General features: G+C 37.3%; 1 protein-coding gene across 1 annotated transcript in view; it reads left to right on the plus strand.

Annotated features, from left to right (window-relative positions):
• LOC125779302 (uncharacterized) overlaps positions 1-19,619 on the plus strand; it is a 320,147-nt gene extending 300,528 nt beyond the window's left edge. The window contains exon 2 of the mRNA XM_049460571.1: positions 19,377-19,619. The gene's annotated coding sequence lies outside the window, so the exon portion shown is untranslated. The remainder of the gene's footprint in view (positions 1-19,376) is intronic.
• The last annotated feature ends 315 nt before the right edge of the window (positions 19,620-19,934 follow it).

The raw sequence follows: 19,934 nt of genomic DNA on the forward strand, positions 1-19,934 counted from the left end.
ATGTATGTTGGTGGGTTGAGGCCAATCTTTAACTGCTTTTATTTTTCCCTCCTCGGTGTGAATCCCCTCAGTTGACACTTTATGTCCGAGATATGTGAGCCGTTCCATCATGACCATTTCCAGCACTTTTCCAACTACTGGAAGGAGACTGATGCCCCGATAAGATTGGGGATCGCTCCTGACCTTATCAGGGAGGAACAACCTTAGCCCTTTTCCACTCCCAGACGCACTTATTGTGAATGGCCTCCAGGTATTCCGGAATGAACTTCCACAAGCAAAAGCCCCAACTCCCCATCATCTAATGGAGGGACAGGCACCTCTTGTGCTTGAGGTACCTGCACCTTCGTCTTAGGAAAGAACGCACCTAACAGAACCCCCGCACACTCTCTCCACGACGATAACAGAGTGTCACCGACGCGAAGAGAGGTGACATCCTCCCTCCTACGACCCCGGCAGATCCTGTAAATCTGACCGCAGGGGTCGTTCCTATCCTCTCTCACAAAACTCCTCCAATCTTCCTCTTTAATTTTAACTAACATCTCTTTATACTCCCTATCCGCACAACTAAATTCGTACCTAAGCTGGTACAGCCTATCAGAGTTGGATCGTTGGGCGCGTTGAAACTTTCGCCTCAAACGCCTGACAGTCCTCCTCTTCAAGGTGTGAAATTCATAAGATTAGTAAGATTAAATGGTGGACAACTCACGCATCCACCATTTAATCTTACTAATTTTGACTTTCACACCTCCTAAATACCCTATCATTTAACCCCCAAACTACCTCATATAGACGAGCAATTTGCTCGTCAACAACCCCAACTTCTCAAACTCACTAAGCAGTATACCGGATACCACTTCCCTAACAAAAGTTGGTTCCAGTCAGTACCAGTGGTTCGCCATCGCCGTAATGGACTCTCATAAGGCAAGGGAGGGGACTGAGGGGTAACCATAATTTGAATCAAATTGTGGTCACTCAGCTCCCACCCTCCATTCACCTTCCATCTAACGCTGAAAGCCTTACTTGCTGCACGTTCACGCCCCCAGGCCCATCGAACGTATACCACTCGCTCGGCTCATTCAAAATGTGGAGGCTATTTCCACCACCCATTCGCTTAATGCCTCGCCTCGACTGTGGCTTTTGTATTTGAATGGCGGGATACCTTACTAAACCACATCGAGGACGAGGCATTCGCATCCAGCCCTAGGATTATTCACAACTATTGCGGCGTTAGCTCTAAAATCAGTGAAGACCTTAACACCCCCAGGAAGACCCCGAACCACACCCTTGGTAGCGTAGGGCTCCTGGAGTAGAGCAATACCGCACCCACTCTCAACCATACAACCCCCCAACTCACACATCACGGCATAGGAGCCTTGATAGTTAAGCCCACCCATCAGTGTCAACAATGCCACAATATATAGGGCAGTTGACATCATTAGTTAAACTTACAGTTGCGGCAATGGGGTGCATTGATCCTGCAGGTTCTGACGGAGTTCTTCATGAGGGATTTCCGTATGGACTGTCTGGACTACCACTCGATGACCCAACTTCTGGTTAACAGTCACGTCCAACCCCACCTCCCCGAATCTCTTGTTATTCGCCACTCTCTCCCTCTCTAAAGCAACCGCTCTCCACCTCAGCTCCCGCTCCCTCCCTCATCTCTGCACACATTACGCGGTGACCCCGTACGCGCAGTCGCTTTCTCAACGGTGGCCACATTGGCACTCCCGCCACAACCCCCGCTCCCTCCCCCACTTTCACCCCCGTTACGCGGTGACCCCATACGCGCAACCGCTTTCTCGGTCGTGGCCACACTGCTCTTTCCCTCGCTTCCGCCTTCTTGCCGCAGCGACCCCAAACGCGCCTTACTCCGTGGTGGAGACCTTAACGCTCCCGGCGCTTCCCCTTCGCCGCCCGATGTGGAATCATCCACGACTGTGGAAGTGGCGGATTCTCCGCTTCCAGCGAGGGTCTTCGTCCTCCTCTTCCGTCCAGGAGGCATATCGCTTCCCGACTCACCCTTCAGTCGGCCTGATCCGCTGGCGTTAGTGTGTCCATTCCACACTGCCAATTGGTACTGAAAATGCTTAGCATTCTCAGGGCGCTGATCAACGCATTGATTTGATCCGCTGTGCTTTTGAGCGCCGTGGAGTAAGGTTGTCGTCAACAGGTACCCACGTAAAACACACCGGACGTTGATCCGCTGGCGTACCACTAGCGCAGAAGGCTCTCGGTCAGAAAAAATCTGGAGCAGATGCTCTCCATGTACCTGCGTCTGAACGCGCTGAAACCGGGGACTCACGCTAAGGGCCGCTCAATAACGGCGGTCTCCCAGCGGTCAATTATAGCGTGTTCGCAGTGGCACAGCCCACAACCCCCACCAGTGGTCGGATTAAGGCCACTAAATTGGCTGCTGGCCGGACAAAGCCCACATAACGGTCCGGAGTCGACCGATGTGGCGCTAAGCTGAATCGCACCGTGGGCTAAACGGTTCGCTGGTACGACCGTTGGTCCTCACAGGAGTTGCAACCTCCAACACTGGACAGACGCTTGCACCCTGAGGGCAATCCTGTCCAGATCCTCTTGACACTGAGCCGACCAAACGCCAGATGCTCAGCACAGAACTACTGGCAGGCAGTCCAGTCAGCAAGAATGCCAACAACACGGTGCTACACTGGAACCGTACGAAGCTTCCGCCAATAACAACAACGTAGATGACCACGTTGCCCGTATACGACGAGTCAGTACACAAAAAAAAAAATGCACAAAATTGTACAAAAAATATGTACCCGCACAAACACTCGCGGTCACTAACCCTCACTATCCACGATCGCACAAACAATTTCACCGCACACGCGCCAGGCACTAACGGTGCCAGCTAAACTACGTAAACAAACGACCGCACAAAAGAGAATCGCAAAAATGAAAATCACCGAAAAAACACTTGGAAAATATCGCAACGATGCACGCACGTCTATAAGTGTCGGCAGTCAACTAACGAAAGACAAAAAAAAATAAACAAGGACAAAACGTCGTCAATTTGTGTGTAAACAAAGTGAATAACTAGCATTGCCGATGAGTGAACATCGCACGACGAATCCACAAGTAATGCGCCACTTCTCCACAAAGATTGCCGTTGAAAGTGTATTAGGCCATACACTGACAGAAACAGTCGTGATAAATCCTGGTCCAGAGACTCCAAAAGATAAAACCGGAAGGAAAAGAGTAACAGGATCTTGTCATGTATGCAATGCTTTGCCAATAAGAAGACGGCGAAAGACACGGAAGGCCTGTGCCAATTATCACCAACCTGTTTGTGACGAGCACTCAGTTAATCGTGTACAATGTGTTCCATGTCATTAATTATAAAAAAAAGTGTAATATTTCTTTATTTTTTTTAAATAAAATTTAGTTGCATGCATTAAAAGAAATTATATACAATTTATTTCCTATGGCTACTTAAGCTTATTTAAAATAAAAAATAAATCAATTAAATGAACTCACAAATAGCTTTATTTTAAGTTAAAAAGCGACGATTTGAGAGCTTAAAATGAAATATTCAATTTTTTTAAGCTATTCACACAAATACACTGCGGTGGGTACCCGGGTACCCGGTTACTAACATAAAGGATAAAATAAAATAAAATAATCTGGTTTTGCGAAGAAGCATGAAATCAACAATTGCTTCTTGAAGGAAATTCAAAGTAATCGTTAAATTCCTCCTAAATTAGTTAAAATCATTATTATGAAGTATATTTCATTTTGAAATATTGTGTAAAACTTACCAATCATCATCAACTTTCCTTAAATCGCAATGAAAATATTTATGTTACTACACACATACATACGAGTACATGCATATTACACACAAAGTTTATTCTCTTTGTTTATTCTCTCTTGCTCTTCTAATGTGGATCATTCACAATGCGTAACGAGCTGTCAAAATTACTTGAAGAAATAATGTATATTTTTCTTGGGTAAATACTTGAGAGCTGGATACGGCCCTTAATGTAATAAAAACATGAACTATCGTATGATATATACAAAAAAAATCACCATTTTTGTGTATTTTCAATTTTGATGTAATTTTTACTTCCCTTGGTCGAGTACTTAATGTTAATATTAAGGGCTCTAATTTTCAAGGAATTTTTTTAGGGTATATCCAAGGAAATTTCTTGAGGAGATTGAAAAAATGAATAGTTCAAAAAAACGCCCTAATATATTCACAAAGTAGTATTAAACCTAATTTTAAAAGAGAGTACGAGGTATTAAAGCCATCAACTCAGAACAAACATATATCTTAGGTTACCAGCTAAATATAGAGTTGAAATTTATTTTGTAGGTTACAACCAGTAATAAAGTTATAAATGCTTATAATATTTGCAAACAAAGGAAGTTTTAACAGTTATTGATAGTTTGGAGAAAAAGTGTGCTTTTGCCTAATACTCGCTAAAGCCGAACATTCGTTAAAGATATGATGAAGAGATAGCGTGCTTGCGCAGAGAAAGCATGATGGTTTTACTTTGCCAGTAAGGAGGTTCTGATGTGTGAGTTGTGGTAGCTCGTGGGGATTAAGAATAGTCTTTAATTATTCTTTAAAAATATATTTTCCTTCGATTCCTCGAAGGTTCCTTTATTTAAATGTTTAATATTTGTATACACAAAATATTATAACTGATTATGTCTAAATCTCTATTCAAAGTGAGGACAAGAGTTGTGTGCGCGTCACTCTTTTATAGCAGTGCAGTCAACTCGTGTCGGCTTCCGATTGGCTAACTCCGGTGGCGTGGCATCTTGGATAATGTCATGCTTGTTGTTGTTGGTCACGTGGTGGCTGTACATTCTTGTATGATGATGCCCCTCCATGTGTCTGTGTGTTGATCACGTTGTATATGCGTGATGTGGTATTGGCTTGTTGTTGTCGGTCGCGTGGCGACTGTACATTCCTTTCTGATGATGTCCCTGCATGTGTTTGTGTGCTGATCACGTTGCACATGCGTTATGTGGTATTGGCTTGTTGTTGTTGGTCATATATGTATGGCTAGGTGTTAATTCCCCCCTCCTTTGGTAAAAAGATCTCCTGATCTTCTTATACACTGGTTATAGCATTTTTTTATTAGATGCTCCATTCCTTGTTTCTTCAGGATCTGTTCGTATTACCTTTGCTGTCTCTCTTGTAATCTTAGTGTTTTACATTTTATTAGTGCATAATACAAAAAAAAGCTAACATATAATAGAATACATAGTGTGATTATTACAACAATAGTTATAAAAATATTTCGTATAGGATGCTCTTCATACGGGATTAAAAATTTGTGTAATTTTTGTATATTACTGAATTGATATTTCGTATTTGTGGACATAATTTCTAATATTTTTATATCTTCTTGTCCGTGCGCTAAAATATACTTTTTTATTTCCTCGTCTAGATTATGGTATTCATTATTATTAATTTCAATTGTTTTATCAAATTGAACTAAATATGTTCCTTCAAATGTTTTGTTGTTAACATTATACAATATATACATATTTTGTTATTAACATAATACAATTTAAAGCTACCATATAATAGAATACATAGTGTAATTATTACAATAATAGTTATACAAATATTTCGTATAGAAGGCTCTTCATACGGGATTAAAAATTTGTGTAATTTTTGTATATTACTGAATTGATATTTCGTATTTGTGGACATAATTTCTAATATTTTTATATCTTCTTGTCCGTGCGCTAAAATATACTTTTTTATTTCCTCGTCTAGATTATGGTATTCATTATTATTAATTTCATTTTTTTTATCAAATTCCTTCATATGTTTTGTTGTTAACATTATTTTTTCCATTGTAGCGGCCAAGTTGTTGAACTCCACTGTACCAGGTTGTGGTGCCTCGAACGATTCGGCGAGTTTCATGAGTTTCACGCCGACTGCGTACACATGTCGATCAGAAGCTGGTGTTGATGTGTTCATGATACTTTCCAACTCTTTGAAATTTAGAAAATAATTTATTTCCCTCTCTTTTATTTCCTCATTATTTTCTTCTATAACATTACATTGTGATTGCAAATTTAGTAATATAGGTATTGTACAATTACATATATGTATTTCGACAAAATATTTTTACATTTATTAATTCGTTTCATTCCACTAGCACATTTGGATATTTTATTGTCTAAAACTAATTTCCCATGTTTATATGATATAGGTGTTACATCGAATGTCTCGCATTTTTCTTTTACAATTGGGTATTTATATATTACAATAAATGTGTCATTAATTCTACATACATGTATATCAGAATATTCCATAATATTGATTACCGGAATTTCTGTATTTTCTGATTTAATTATTTTTTCAATATCATTAATATTTATTGATGGTGAATAAAAGTTTTTATTTTTGCGAAATTAATTGTTAGAGCTAAGTCTTCTAATTCTTTGTGAATTTCCTGCAACATTGTGTGTTGGGTAATTGTTTTATAGTTGAATGTTTCTAACAGTTTCTCAATATGGTTGTTGATCAATCTTTGTTTGTTATTATTTTCTATAATGTCGTTAATTTTTTTTTAATGTCTACCATGTCGTAATTGTCTGGTACTCCTGTAACAAAACTAAATGCTGATCTAAAAAAATTTAAACTTCTAGGCTTTCTCCTGATTAAGAGTTGGTTTTTTAGTATATCAATTCTGCTAATTAATGCAGTTTCCTTTGCTAATCCTGCAGTGCTTTGCATTGAGTCATAAAGAGATGATAAGATTTTGGTTAAATTAATCATGTGGAATAGGTAATCTGAATTTTCGTAGATGTAACTGGGATACGTTTCGCCCTGTTGCTTCCTTTAGGAGGATCATTATTACAATCGTGCGATACATTTCTTATGTTGTCTTTGTGTATTATTTTATTCTTTGTAGTTAACACTGTATTTTCTTTGTCTTCTTTAACGATGTGTTTAATGTATCTTTTATTATATTTTCCACGTCTACTAGTTTTTTCGTAGATTGCTTGTCCCGGTTTAAATAATTTTAGAGTTCTTTTCTTATTATGGTATTCTAGCATTTGTTGCTGTTTTTGTTCAATATTATTTTTCACTGTTTCACTAGTGTCCTTGTTGAAAAGAAGATCGACTGGCTTCCTTTGTGTCACTGAGTGTATGGTTTGGTTATGTTCCTTGGTGGCGGGAAAGATTTGTTCTTCCGTCGTAGATTTTTTATCCTGTGCTAAAGTGCGAGCTATCTTTAGAATGGCAGAGTGTAACCGTTCAACTTGCGCGTTGGCCGTTGAATGATTATTTGCCGTACGCGTGTGCTTTATTTGTAGTTCGTTTAGCATAGCTGTCGTACCAATACCAATGAATATGTTTTCGTTGTCTGTCATCACTTCGGTACAGTTCGGAAATGCTTGGAATATTTCGTAAAAATGTCTTTTTAAGTGTAAATGTCAAGTTTACGAAAATATGCATATTTCGTATGTCTATCAATACATGACAAGAAATTTCTGCCGTTTATGTAGAATATATCTGCTTGTACGGATGGTGCCTGCGGTGTTGGTGTTTTACCTAACAATTGTTTTACTCGATGTCTTTCATATTTATTCTCTGTACAGTTAGTGCAATTCTTTACTACGTTTTCTGTATCTTTCTTGAGTGTTGGCCAATAGCATTTTTCTAATATCTCTTTACAGTTATTGAGCGCGTTTCTATGCGCCCTTTTGTGCGTAAAGTCTAAAATGTTCTCTCTATCTATTTGTTCAGTGATGTCATGCAGTTTAGTTTGTGTGAATACTTTGAAGTAGGTGGAAAATATGCTAGCTATTTTTTCTTTTATGTTATGCCACGTTTCTAGGTTTGTGTGAAACGCTGTCACTATTTTTGGTTTCATAATTCGCTCGTGTCGCGGAAATATGGTTGTCGCGGTTTTTTCATTTACCTGTGCTGGTGTTAAAATTATTTGTGTTCTAAAAAAAATTAATGGTTTCGCTACCATTTTTATGTTTCGTAATGCTGAGGATTCCGCTGAGTGAATTGACGTGTCGGACATTGTGTTTACTTGGCGTGATAATGCGTCAGCTACCAAGTTCTCGTGTCCTGGTTTATACTTTAGTTTCGCGCCGTATTCCTCTATTAGATTTTTCCATCTCTTTAGTTTAGTATTCGGATTTTTTTCCGATATTGAAAATATTAGAGTCTGGTGATCTGTATAGATGGTTAAGTCTGCTATACCGTATAAATTGTTCCTTAATTTTTGTAATGCCCAAAGTATGGCTAACATCTCCTTTTCGTTAGTGGAGTAATTTTGCTCGGTTGTCGTTAATGTTCTAGATATAAAAAATATTGGGTTTTTTCCCTGGATCAGTACTGCTCCTATTGCATAGTTACTGGCATCTGTAGTTAAATCAAATCCTTTCTCAAAGTCTGGTTGATAAAGTTATATTTTTTCCTTTAATTTATTCTTTACTTCTTCAATTGCTCCTAGTGCTTCTTTGTCTAAGTTAATTTTCACATTTGTGCTTTTATTTTTCGATATACTACCGTTTTCCCCCTTTAAGTAAATCGTTAATGGCTTGCATATAGTAATGTAAGCCTCCATATCGCCTATATAATACATATATAATAATGTAAGCACCCATTTACATATCCATTTACATATTTACATATAACCAATACTACCTTAGTTTTAAGAGAAATTAGAGTAAAAGAACAAGAAGATATTAGAAGAGTAATTAGGATTAAGCTTTAAAATAAGATAGGATAAGTGTAAATGATACAAAAATAAAGAAAAGAGTTCTTTAACAGACACTAACGAAAGCGTTTGTTTAATTCCGAGAACGTGATTGGCGACGAGGAAAACTTGTTGTTAAGAATAATATTTTTGAACAGAGTCAAATTTTAAAATTCTTAATACATATATTTATACATACGTAAATTTTTTTAAATAAATAGACTTGTGTGCTTGAATAAAAGTAAAAAAAAGAAGAAAACAATTGTACCAGTGCTAAAACAAAAAAAAAAAAACGCTTAAAAAGTGTATAAAAACTAAACATTGTCAAAGCAGTGAAATTAAATAAAATAAGCTTAACAGTTTGTGGGAAGTTATAGGTTTTCTTTAAATTGATAACTTTTATAAAACTTATAAATTCTCTATAATGTGTGTTTGACGGTGACCTCTAGCAATTCCAAGGGCAATCAAGGTGATACCTGGGCAAAGAAACGGGATCCACAAGACAGCATAAAGATCACGTGACATACGTGACGTGACAAACTCGACGAGGAAAAAGTACCACTGAAGAATATACTGAAAAAGTACCACGTGGCCGATTTTTTTTGTAAAAAAACAACAAAAACCAACGCGAAACGCAACACCTTAAAATAATTAAAAACAAAAAAAAAAATTTGTGAGAAACATTTCTAATTAACCGCTGAGCAAAAATTTAGTTCCTAAAAAAAAAAAACAATCTTTTCGTAAATCGTGCTGAACAAAACAATTAAAGCACTAAATAAGCAAAGAAGTAGTATATTATAAAAGAATAGCAATTACAAAATAAAAAACGTATTGATAATAAAATAAATATAAAAAAAAGCCGAACGAAATAATGAAAAGTATAAAACGCGCACATTCGAAAATAAGAGGATTAGAGGAACTCAACGAAAAACACAAACAACTAGCTGGCCGCAACGGTTATTGTGTCCTCTATGAAGGTCAGATAGTCGCGGTTAAAAGCGAATGACTATGAATTTGCGACCTCTGTGAAGGTAAAAGGAACTTTAAATCTCTTTGAAACGGTGCCTATATTATCTAAGACGTTTCAAAAGGAAAACACAACAACAAAACTTTTCAGTGCAGCAGAGAAAACATAAAACAAAAGAGAAGTCAAAAACAAAAACAATAATTGTGCATTTATATTTGGCGAAACTAAAATAACAACAACTGCAATCAACTGGAGCTTAATACAGCAGCAACAAACATCCAACAAGGCAGCAAGAGTAACAGCAAGAACATAGGATTTACAAACATATACATAAGTATACACACATATACATATATATAATGAAATATATAATGTATATATATATATATGTAAATATATTTTATTTTATTTATTAGAACTTTCTCTCGTTTCTTCCTTTAAATATTAAAAACAAATGTGTTGGCAAAACTAGGGAAGCCATTCACAGGCACTCTAACGTAAATTCGTGGCATATTTTGAAAGAAATTTTAACAAAAAATTTTGGCGAAAAATACAGTAGTAATGACTTAATGGACGAATTAAAAACTTGCAGATTACATGAAACAATTGAAAATTATTATTTTAAAATAAATAAACTGGCAAACAGAATACATAATAGAAATTTAACTCATTCAAACAGAATACATAATAGAAATTTAACTCATGGCGACACTACTTATTATACAACTGAAGAAGTAAACAGAATTTCACTTAAAACTTTTAGGGACCATCTTCCTGAACCAACACGTACTATGATATTCGCCAGAGATCCTGAAACATTAGAAGACGCATTTAAAATTATATTAGATGCAAAGCATCAAAATTATACACAGTTTGGACCTGCAAAAAGAGACTATTTGAATACAAATATAAGAACTAACTTTAGCAATAATTCTAATAACCAAAACAATTCCTTTCAAAGGAAATCGTTTAATTTTACAAATATGAGTAATAAACATAATAAGCATTTTGAGACCCAACAAAATTTGCCATATCACAATCTACATTATTCTAATACAAATTATAATCCATGTAATGATAACCTAGGAAATTCAAATTTTACTAGTCAAACGAAGCGGACCAATTACTCACAAAACACAAATAGAAATAAACCAAATCCAAATAATAATAAATATGATTACCAATTTAGACAGCCGATTTTAAGAAGTCAAAATGCACCTAATATGAGAAACAATAATCAACAAGATGAACCAATGGAAATAGGAAATTCGAACGTAAATTTTCCAATAGCAGGCAATCAAAACTTCCATATATAATAATTAATAATTCTATAAAAAAAAATTAAAATTTATAATTGATACTGGTGCTGAATTCAGTATAATTAATCCTGGTATATGTCATCCGAATTTGAAGCAAAATGTAAACGTAGTAGCAAAAGCATTAGGTAGAGAGATAATAATTACAAAACTTTGCAAATTTCCCATATTTCGCGAATTTAATATAAAAGATTATAATTGCGAATTTTTAGAATACGCGTTCAATGAAAACTTTGATGGACCTATAGGTAATAATATTTTACAAAATTTAAACTGCATAATAAACATACTTTGTAGACAATTAATTACAAGTAATGCTGCAATAACAATGTGTTTATCTAAAGAGGAAGAAGATTATAATGAATTAGCTTATAAAGATAGCTTCTTTTATAATTGCGAAATTGAAAAACCTGATATATTATCTCAAATCCAAACAGATCATCTCGAAAAATATGAAAAGGAAAAATTAACTAATATAATTAAAAAGTATAAACATGTATTTTACAACAAGAACGATAATTTAACTTTTACCAATGAAATAAAGCATATAATTCTAACGAAGCATGATATGCCAGTGTATTCCAAATTATATAGGTACCCTGAGGTGCATAAAGCAGAAGTTAATGACCAGATTGAAAATATGTTAAAACAAAACATAATTAGGCATTCAAGTAGTCCATATAATAGCCCAATATGGATCGTTCCAAAAAAATTAGATTCTTCCAATGAACAAAAATGGCGTATAGTAATTGACTATCGAAAGTTAAACGATATTACTGTTGAAGACAGATTTCCTATGCCAAATATTGACGATATATTCGACAAACTAGGAAAGTGTTTATATTTCTCTACTCTTGATTTAGCCAAGGGATTTCACCAGATAGAAGTACATCCCGATGACATTCCAAAAACAGCTTTTTCTACAGCCACTGGGCATTATGAGTTTATGCGTATGCCATTTGGCCTTCGTAATGCGCCGGCTACTTTCCAACATATGATTAACCATGTATTGAAAGAATACATTGGTTCAATCTGCTTAGTTTATTTAGATGACGTTCTGATTTTTTCAACTAGTATAGAAGAACATTTAGAAGCAATAGACAAAATTTTGAAACGTTTGGGTCAAGCCAATTTGAAATTACAAGTTGACAAGTGCAAATTCCTCTCAAAAGAAACTGAGTTTTTGGGTCATTTAGTAACTGTTGAAGGCATTAAACCAAACCCTAAGAAACTTGAAACCATAGAAAAAATACTATTACCTAAAACACAAAAAGAAATAAAATCAACTGGGTTTTACAGACGTTTTATTAAGGATTACTCCAAAATAGCTCATCATCTCATTAAATACCTCAAACAAGGAATAAAAGTTAATACTTGTGATAAAGATTATATAGCGGCTTTTGAAAAATTAAAAATGTTGCTTAAAAATGATCCTATTCTTATTCATCCCGATTTTAATAAAACTTTTACGCTTGTTACTGATGCCAGTAATTTTGCATTAGGAGCCGCACTTATGCAAGGAAATAAAGCTGTTTCTTTTGCCAGTCGTACTTTAAACGGTCACGAAAAAAATTACAGCACAATTGAAAAGGAGTTATTAGCCATAGTGTGGGCAACGAAATATTTTCGCCCATATCTTTTCGGTCGTAGGTTTGTAATCAAAACAGACCACCGTCCATTAGTTTGGCTTCACAATATAAAAGAACCAAATGCTAAAATCCAAAGATGGAAAATTAAGCTGAATCAGTTCGATTTTGATATTAGTTATATAAAAGGAAAAGAAAACGTAATCGCAGACGGCCTAATTATGAAACATTAAATAGTGAAATAGTAATTAATCTAAATGAATTATTCGATGAAGATGTTAACACAGTGCATAGCGCAGAAAGCGATGGTACTGACTACATTAAAATAACCGAACAACCAATTAATTTATTTAAAAATCAATTATTCATTCAAAATTCAAATACGAATTCTTGTTCAACAAAAATTATGTTCAAAACTAAAATTCGACACTGCTTAAAAGTAACAAACAATGATGCCCTTTTGGATTTCCTGCGAGAAAAACTACCTGTGAAAGGACTTGCAGTAGTTTATTGCCAAAATATTGAATTATAAAGGGTGATTTTTTAAGAGCTTGATAACTTTTTTAAAAAAAAAAACGCATAAAATTTGCAAAATCAAATCGGTTCTTTATTTGAAACGTTAGATTGGTTCATGACATTTACTTTTTGAAGATAATTTCATTTAAATGTTGACCGCGGCTGCGTCTTAGGTGGTCCATTCGGAAAGTCCAATTTTGGGCAACTTTTTCGAGCATTTCGGCCGGAATAGCCCGAATTTCTTCGGAAATGTTGTCTTCCAAAGCTGGAATAGTTGCTGGCTTATTTCTGTAGACTTTAGACTTGACGTAGCCCCACAAAAAATAGTCTAAAGGCGTTAAATCGCATGATCTTGGTGGCCAACTTACGGGTCCATTTCTTGAGATGAATTGTTGTCCGAAGTTTTCCCTCAAAATGGCCATAGAATCGCGAGCTGTGTGGCATGTAGCGCCATCTTGTTGAAACCACATGTCAACCAAGTTCAGTTCTTCCATTTTTGGCAACAAAAAGTTTGTTAGCATCGAACGATAGCGATCGCCATTCACCGTAACGTTGCGTCCAACAGCATCTTTGAAAAAATACGGTCCAATGATTCCACCAGCGTACAAACCACACCAAACAGTGCATTTTTCGGGATGCATGGGCAGTTCTTGAACGGCTTCTGGTTGCTCTTCACCCCAAATGCGGCAATTTTGCTTATTTACGTAGCCATTCAACCAGAAATGAGAAATGATATGTAGACCATAAATCGGACGTAAAGCGCGAAACACATTTCGAACCGAACACTGATTTTGGTAATAAAATTCAATGATTTGCAAGCGTTGCTCGTTAGTAAGTCTATTCATTATGAAATGTCAAAGCATACTGAGCATCTTTCTCTTTGACACCATGTCTGAAATCCCACGTGATCTGTCAAATACTAATGCATGAAAATCCTAACCTCAAAAAAATCACCCGTTACAAAGAATTCCAATCTTTGTATATTAAATATTTTGCGAGAAACAAAAGCTTAAAGGTGTTAAAAGCACTTCAATCTTAGAAGATATAATTGATAGAGAAAAGCTTTTACAATTAATACAAAATACGCACATTAAAAATAATCATAGAGGTATTAACGAAGTTTATGAAGAATTGAGAAGAGTTTACTACTACCCTAAGTTTCAGAAAGAAATACAAAAATACATTAACAGTTGCGAAATATGTAAACTTGCGAAATTCGATAGGACCCCAATAAATCACAGCTTTAACATTACATCTACACCAGAAAGGCACAATGATATCGTTCATTTTGATATATGGTATCCATAACGCGGCACGATGTATCTTACAAGCATAGATAAACTTACGAAATACGCAACTGCTTACAACCTGGAAGACAGGACCTGGGTATCGATACTGAAGGCACGCAAGCAGAGAATACAATATTTAGGTAAACCAAAGCTACTAGTTTTCGACAATGAGCTAGATACTGCTGTAGTTAGGGAATTTTTAAAGGACCAACAGATAAACTTTCACACAACAACAGCTTATTTGAAAACTGGTAATGCGGATGTAGAAAGATTACATGGTACTCTAAACGAACACATTCGACTTTTCAATGCAGATCCTAATAATAAAGATGATATCATGGAAAATGTATATAAAGCAATAGTAGCATACAACAACACTATTCATAGTACTACCAAATATCGACCAATAGATCTTTTAAATAATATAATTTCACAAGAAGATATATATAAACTTACCAAAATGGTACATGAGAGAAAATCTAAGAGAATAAATGTGTTAAACCAAAAAACTAATAGGGTAGAAACGGACAGTTTTGCAAACAACATTGTAAATAATAATAGAGTAAGCAAATCAAAACCCAAATATAAAAAAAGTAGTAAATTTTCAGCAAGAAGGAAATTACCTAGTATCCAATAACAAACAATTTAAAAAAATATATAGAACACAAGTAAAACGAAATATAAATATAAATAAAGTTTAGAGAAACATTAATACGCAGGGACTGCTTATTCTGGCCGCGGAGGAGTAATGTAAGCCTCCATATCGCCTATATAATACATATATTGTAATGTAAGTACCCATTTACATATCCATTTACATATTTACATATAACTAATACTACCTTAGTTTTAAGAGAAATTAGAGTAAGAGAACAAGAAGATATTAGAAGAGTAATTAGGATTAAGCTTTAAAATAAGATAGGATAAGTGTAAATGATACAAAAATAAAGAAAAGAGTTCTTTAACAGACACTAACGAAAGCGTTTGTTTAATTCCAAGAACGTGATTATATACCCGTATGTGCGAAGTTCTTCACGAATTTCCAGTAGTAGGAGGCTAATCCTAAAAATTACCTTAATTCTTTCAGAGTCTCTGGGGTTTCATATCTATCAATTGCATCTATTTTCCTTGGGTCTACTGTTATTCTACCATTATTTATAATATGGCCCAAAAATTCCGTTTTAGTTTGGAAAAAATTTGATTTTTCTTCCGAGATTTTCATATTGGCTGCATGTAGCGAATGCACAATATTTGTGATGTCTTTAATATATTGCTCTGGGTCAACAGAGTAAATTAGAACATCGTCAATATATACATATGCACATTTTCCAATAAATGGTCTCAGAATATCGTCCACACATCTCTGGAATGTAGCTGGAGCGTTCTTTGGGCCGAATGGCAGGCGAAGGAATTCATATTTTTCCCCATTGACTGAAAATGCAGTCTTCTCCCTGTCTCCTGGTTTAATCATTATGTGGTGAAATCCAGACTCTAGATCTAATGTTGTAAAGTATCTTGCCTTACCTAAATTATGCAATGTCATTGTTATATCCGGTATGGGATATCTATCTGGTATTGTCTGCTTGTTTAATTTTTGAAAGTCTATAACCATTCTTTTCTTTGGTTTTCCTTCCTCATCAATACCCTTTTTTGACACTGTCCATATTGGTGAATTATATGGGCTTTTACTTTCCCCAATTATTTCATTCTTTAAAAGTTTTTGTATTTCCTTCTCGACAAACTCCTGATCTGCATATGGATAGGGATATTGTCGTACCCAATCAGGTTCTCTGGTTTCAGTCCTGATCTCTGCTTGTATTGTGGTCGTAAAGGGTAACATTTCATTATTATAGTTATTCTCCATTAACTCCTTAATTTCTTTTTCATAAGTTGTGTCTCCTATCGTATGGTTTATTTGTTCCTTTTTTAATTCTCCTGTTTCTTCAAAAGTTATTGAATACTCAAATAAGTCTGGTTTGGCTTTCATTTTTCGTAAAGCATCTCCTCCTAATATTATGTCGAATTCTTTTAAGTCTTCTGTTTCGTAAAAATCTATGTAAAACCCTACAAGATTGATTTCCCTCTTGTGAGTAACTGTTGACGTTCCATGCAATGTATTGAATTTAATGGGTTTTGTTAATTTAATTTTTTCCGCAAAGGGATAACTTTTATTCACGTAACTACTGGTCGCACCTGAATCTATTAAAATATGCACGAATCTTCCATCTAGTGCAGTACGTCAAAGCGTTGGAAGACCGTGGTATCTTATAAAAAAAGCTTTTGTACCTTACGACTATTATTATCATAACTTACGCTAGGCGCTTCGTTGTAGAGTGATTCTGCATCATTTTTCATCTCTATCCCGTTTAAACTGATTACCAATTCTCTGCATTGCTGTTCTGAATGGGTTTGGTGTCTGCCTTGGTTCCTGTTGTATATGTTGCGGTGCAGGATTATACGGTTGTCTTCTAAATCTTGTAGATGAAGGGTCCATCTCCATAGGTTCTACTGATTGCATTACTTGTTGAGGTTGCATGTAGTTTGGCTGGAATCTTTGTTGGTTTTGTGGGGTTTGCCACTGCTGTTGATTACGTTGTTTCACCCTGGGTATGTATTCTAGTTGATGGTAGTGTAAATCGTGTTGCATAGTTCTGGCTATGCCGTAGGCTTCCATCAGGTTTGTACAGCTTCTGGAGTACAGCGTATTTTTTGTGGCTGAGCTCCTTAGTCCTGCGATAAGGGTTCTTACCGCTTTCATCTGGACTTCCTTGGATAGAGCACTGATCACATATTCGTTTTTATGTGTCATCTCTATTTTGGACAAAACTACATTAAGTGCCTGATTTAGCTGGTCGTAGAATATGTGTAGAGGTTTCTCTGCTTACCTGATTCTCATCATATATTCCTCGAGGACATAGAGTGGACGTTGGTCGGCGTAAGAACCATCCAAACGATCTATGATCTCCTCAAAATTTAGTTTGGTATTATTGTTGATGTTCCTTTTCATTGGGAGTGTTTTTTTACGTGGCGGGTCCCAAACCCAGCGCACAACCCTATGCAGGGGATGTTTCGCTTTCTCACTTTAGTTCGCCTTCTAACGGATGTTCTTAGGCTACCCAGAGGATACTTGGTCAAAGACCGGAAGTCGTGAGCTGCTTGAGTCATATGCAAAAGAATCGTTTCTGGCCACTCCCAAGTGAATGGCGATCAGAGAACTTTCCTCACTTGCGTGAACTTCTACACATGACTCCATCCTCCAGGAGGAGTGCCGTGTCGCAGCGGAGAGAAAACAGGCTGCCTACCACGCAACGTTACGATCGACCACAACACGTGCGGGATGGGATGGATACCGAGAGTTGAAGAGGGAAGCGAGACGCATTTGCAGACAGAAAAAGAAAGAGGCCGAAATGCGTGAGTACGAAGAGCTTGATAAGCTGGCCGACAGGGGTAATGCTCAAAAATTGTACGAAAAAATGCGGCGGCTTACAGAAGGTTTCAAGACCGGAGCATACTCTTGTAGAACCCCCAAAGGTGATCTAGTTACCGATGCCCAGAGCATACTTAAATTATGGAGGGAACACTTCTCCAGCCTGCTGAATGGCAGTGAAAGCACAACACCGGGAGAAGGCGAACCCGATTCCCCAATCGATGACGATGGAGCAGACGTTCCATTACCCGACCATGAAGAAGTTCGAATAGCAATTACCCGCCTGAAGAACAACAAAGCGGCAGGGGCCGATGGATTGCCGGCCGAGCTATTCAAACACGGCGGCGAAGAACTGATAAGGAGCATGCATCAGCTTCTTTGTAAAATATGGTCGGACAAAAGCATGCCCAACGACTGGAATTTAAGTGTGCTATGCCCAATCCATAAAAAAGGAGACCCCACAATCTGCGCCAACTACCGTGGGATTAGCCTCCTCAACATCGCATATAAGGTTCTATCGAGCGTATTGTGTGAAAGATTAAAGCCCACCGTCAACGAACTGATTGGACCTTATCAGTGTGGTTTCAGTCCTGGCAAATCAACAACTGACCACATATTCACCATGCCCCAAATCTTGGATGGCACCCGTGAAAAGTGAATCGACACACACCCCCACTTCGTCGATTTCAAAGCTGCTTTCGACAGCACGAAAAGGAGCTGCTTTATGCCGCGATGTCTGAATTTGGTATCCCCGCAAAGCTGATACGGCTGTGTAAACTGACGTTGAGCGGCACCAAAAGCTCCGTCAGGATCGGGAAGAACCTCTCCGAGCCGTTCGATACCAAACGAGGTTTCAGACAAGGCGACTCCCTATCGTGCGACTTTTTCAATCTGCTGCTGGAGAAAATAGTTCGAGCTGCAGAACTTAATCGAGCAGGTACAATCTTTTATAAGAGTGTACAGCTGCTGGCGTATGCCGATGATATTGATATCATCGGCCTCAACACCCGCGCCGTTAGTTCTGCTTTCTCCAGGCTGGACAAGGAAGCAAAACGAATGGGTCTGGCAGTGAACGAGGGCAAGACGAAATATCTCCTGTCATCAAACAAACAGTCGTCGCACTCGCGACTTGGCACTCACGTCACTGTTGACAGTCATAACTTTGAAGTTGTAGATAATTTCGTCTATCTTGGAATCAGCGTAAACACCACCAACAATGTCAGCCTAGAAATCCAACGCAGGATAACTCTTGCCAACAGGTGCTACTTCGGACTGAGTAGGCAATTGAGAAGCAAAGTCCTCTCTCGACAGACAAAAACCAAACTCTATAAGTCACTCATAATTCCCGTCCTGCTATATGGTGCAGAGGCTTGGACGATGACAACAACCGATGAGTCGACGTTGCGAGTTTTCGAGAGAAAAGTTCTGCGAAAGACTTATGGTCCTTTGCGCGTTGGCCACGGCGAATATCGCATTCGATGGAACGATGAGCTGTACGAGATATACGACGACATTGACATAGTTCAGCGAATTAAAAGACAGCGGCTACGCTGGCTAGGTCATGTTGTCCGGATGGATGAAAACACTCCAGCTCTGAAAGTATTCGACGCAGTACCCGCCGGGGGAAGCAGAGGAAGAGGAAGACCTCCACTCCGTTGGAAGGACCAAGTGGAGAAGGACCTGGCTTCGCTTGGAATATCCAATTGGCGCCACGTAGCGAAAAGAAGAAACGACTGGCGCGCGGTTGTTAACTCGGCTATAATCGCGTAAGCGGTGTCTACGCCAATTAAGAAGAAGAAGACTATTGTTGATGAGGATTTGTGCAGCTCGTCCCATAACTTTTCCTCTAAGATTTGGGCTGCTGTATAGATATAGACACTGTTCATTAATGTCACTACTAGCTTTCTCCAGTTCCTGTATTCGTGATAGTCTCCGCTAAAGTTCGTTAGGGCTGACTGAAAGAGCCCTAAGTCGACTTCCTTGGGATCTGTGTACGTACAGACTTCGTCCTCTGCCTCGAGTACTGGTGTTGTACCAATTTGGGTTTTGTAAAATTTTTTCTGCAAATCAAGAACTATCGCTTGGAGTGCGTGGATCTCTGCTGCTTGTTGTGCCA

Source organism: Bactrocera dorsalis, chromosome 6 (genome assembly GCF_023373825.1).
Source record: "Bactrocera dorsalis isolate Fly_Bdor chromosome 6, ASM2337382v1, whole genome shotgun sequence".
NCBI lineage: Eukaryota > Metazoa > Arthropoda > Insecta > Diptera > Tephritidae > Bactrocera > Bactrocera dorsalis.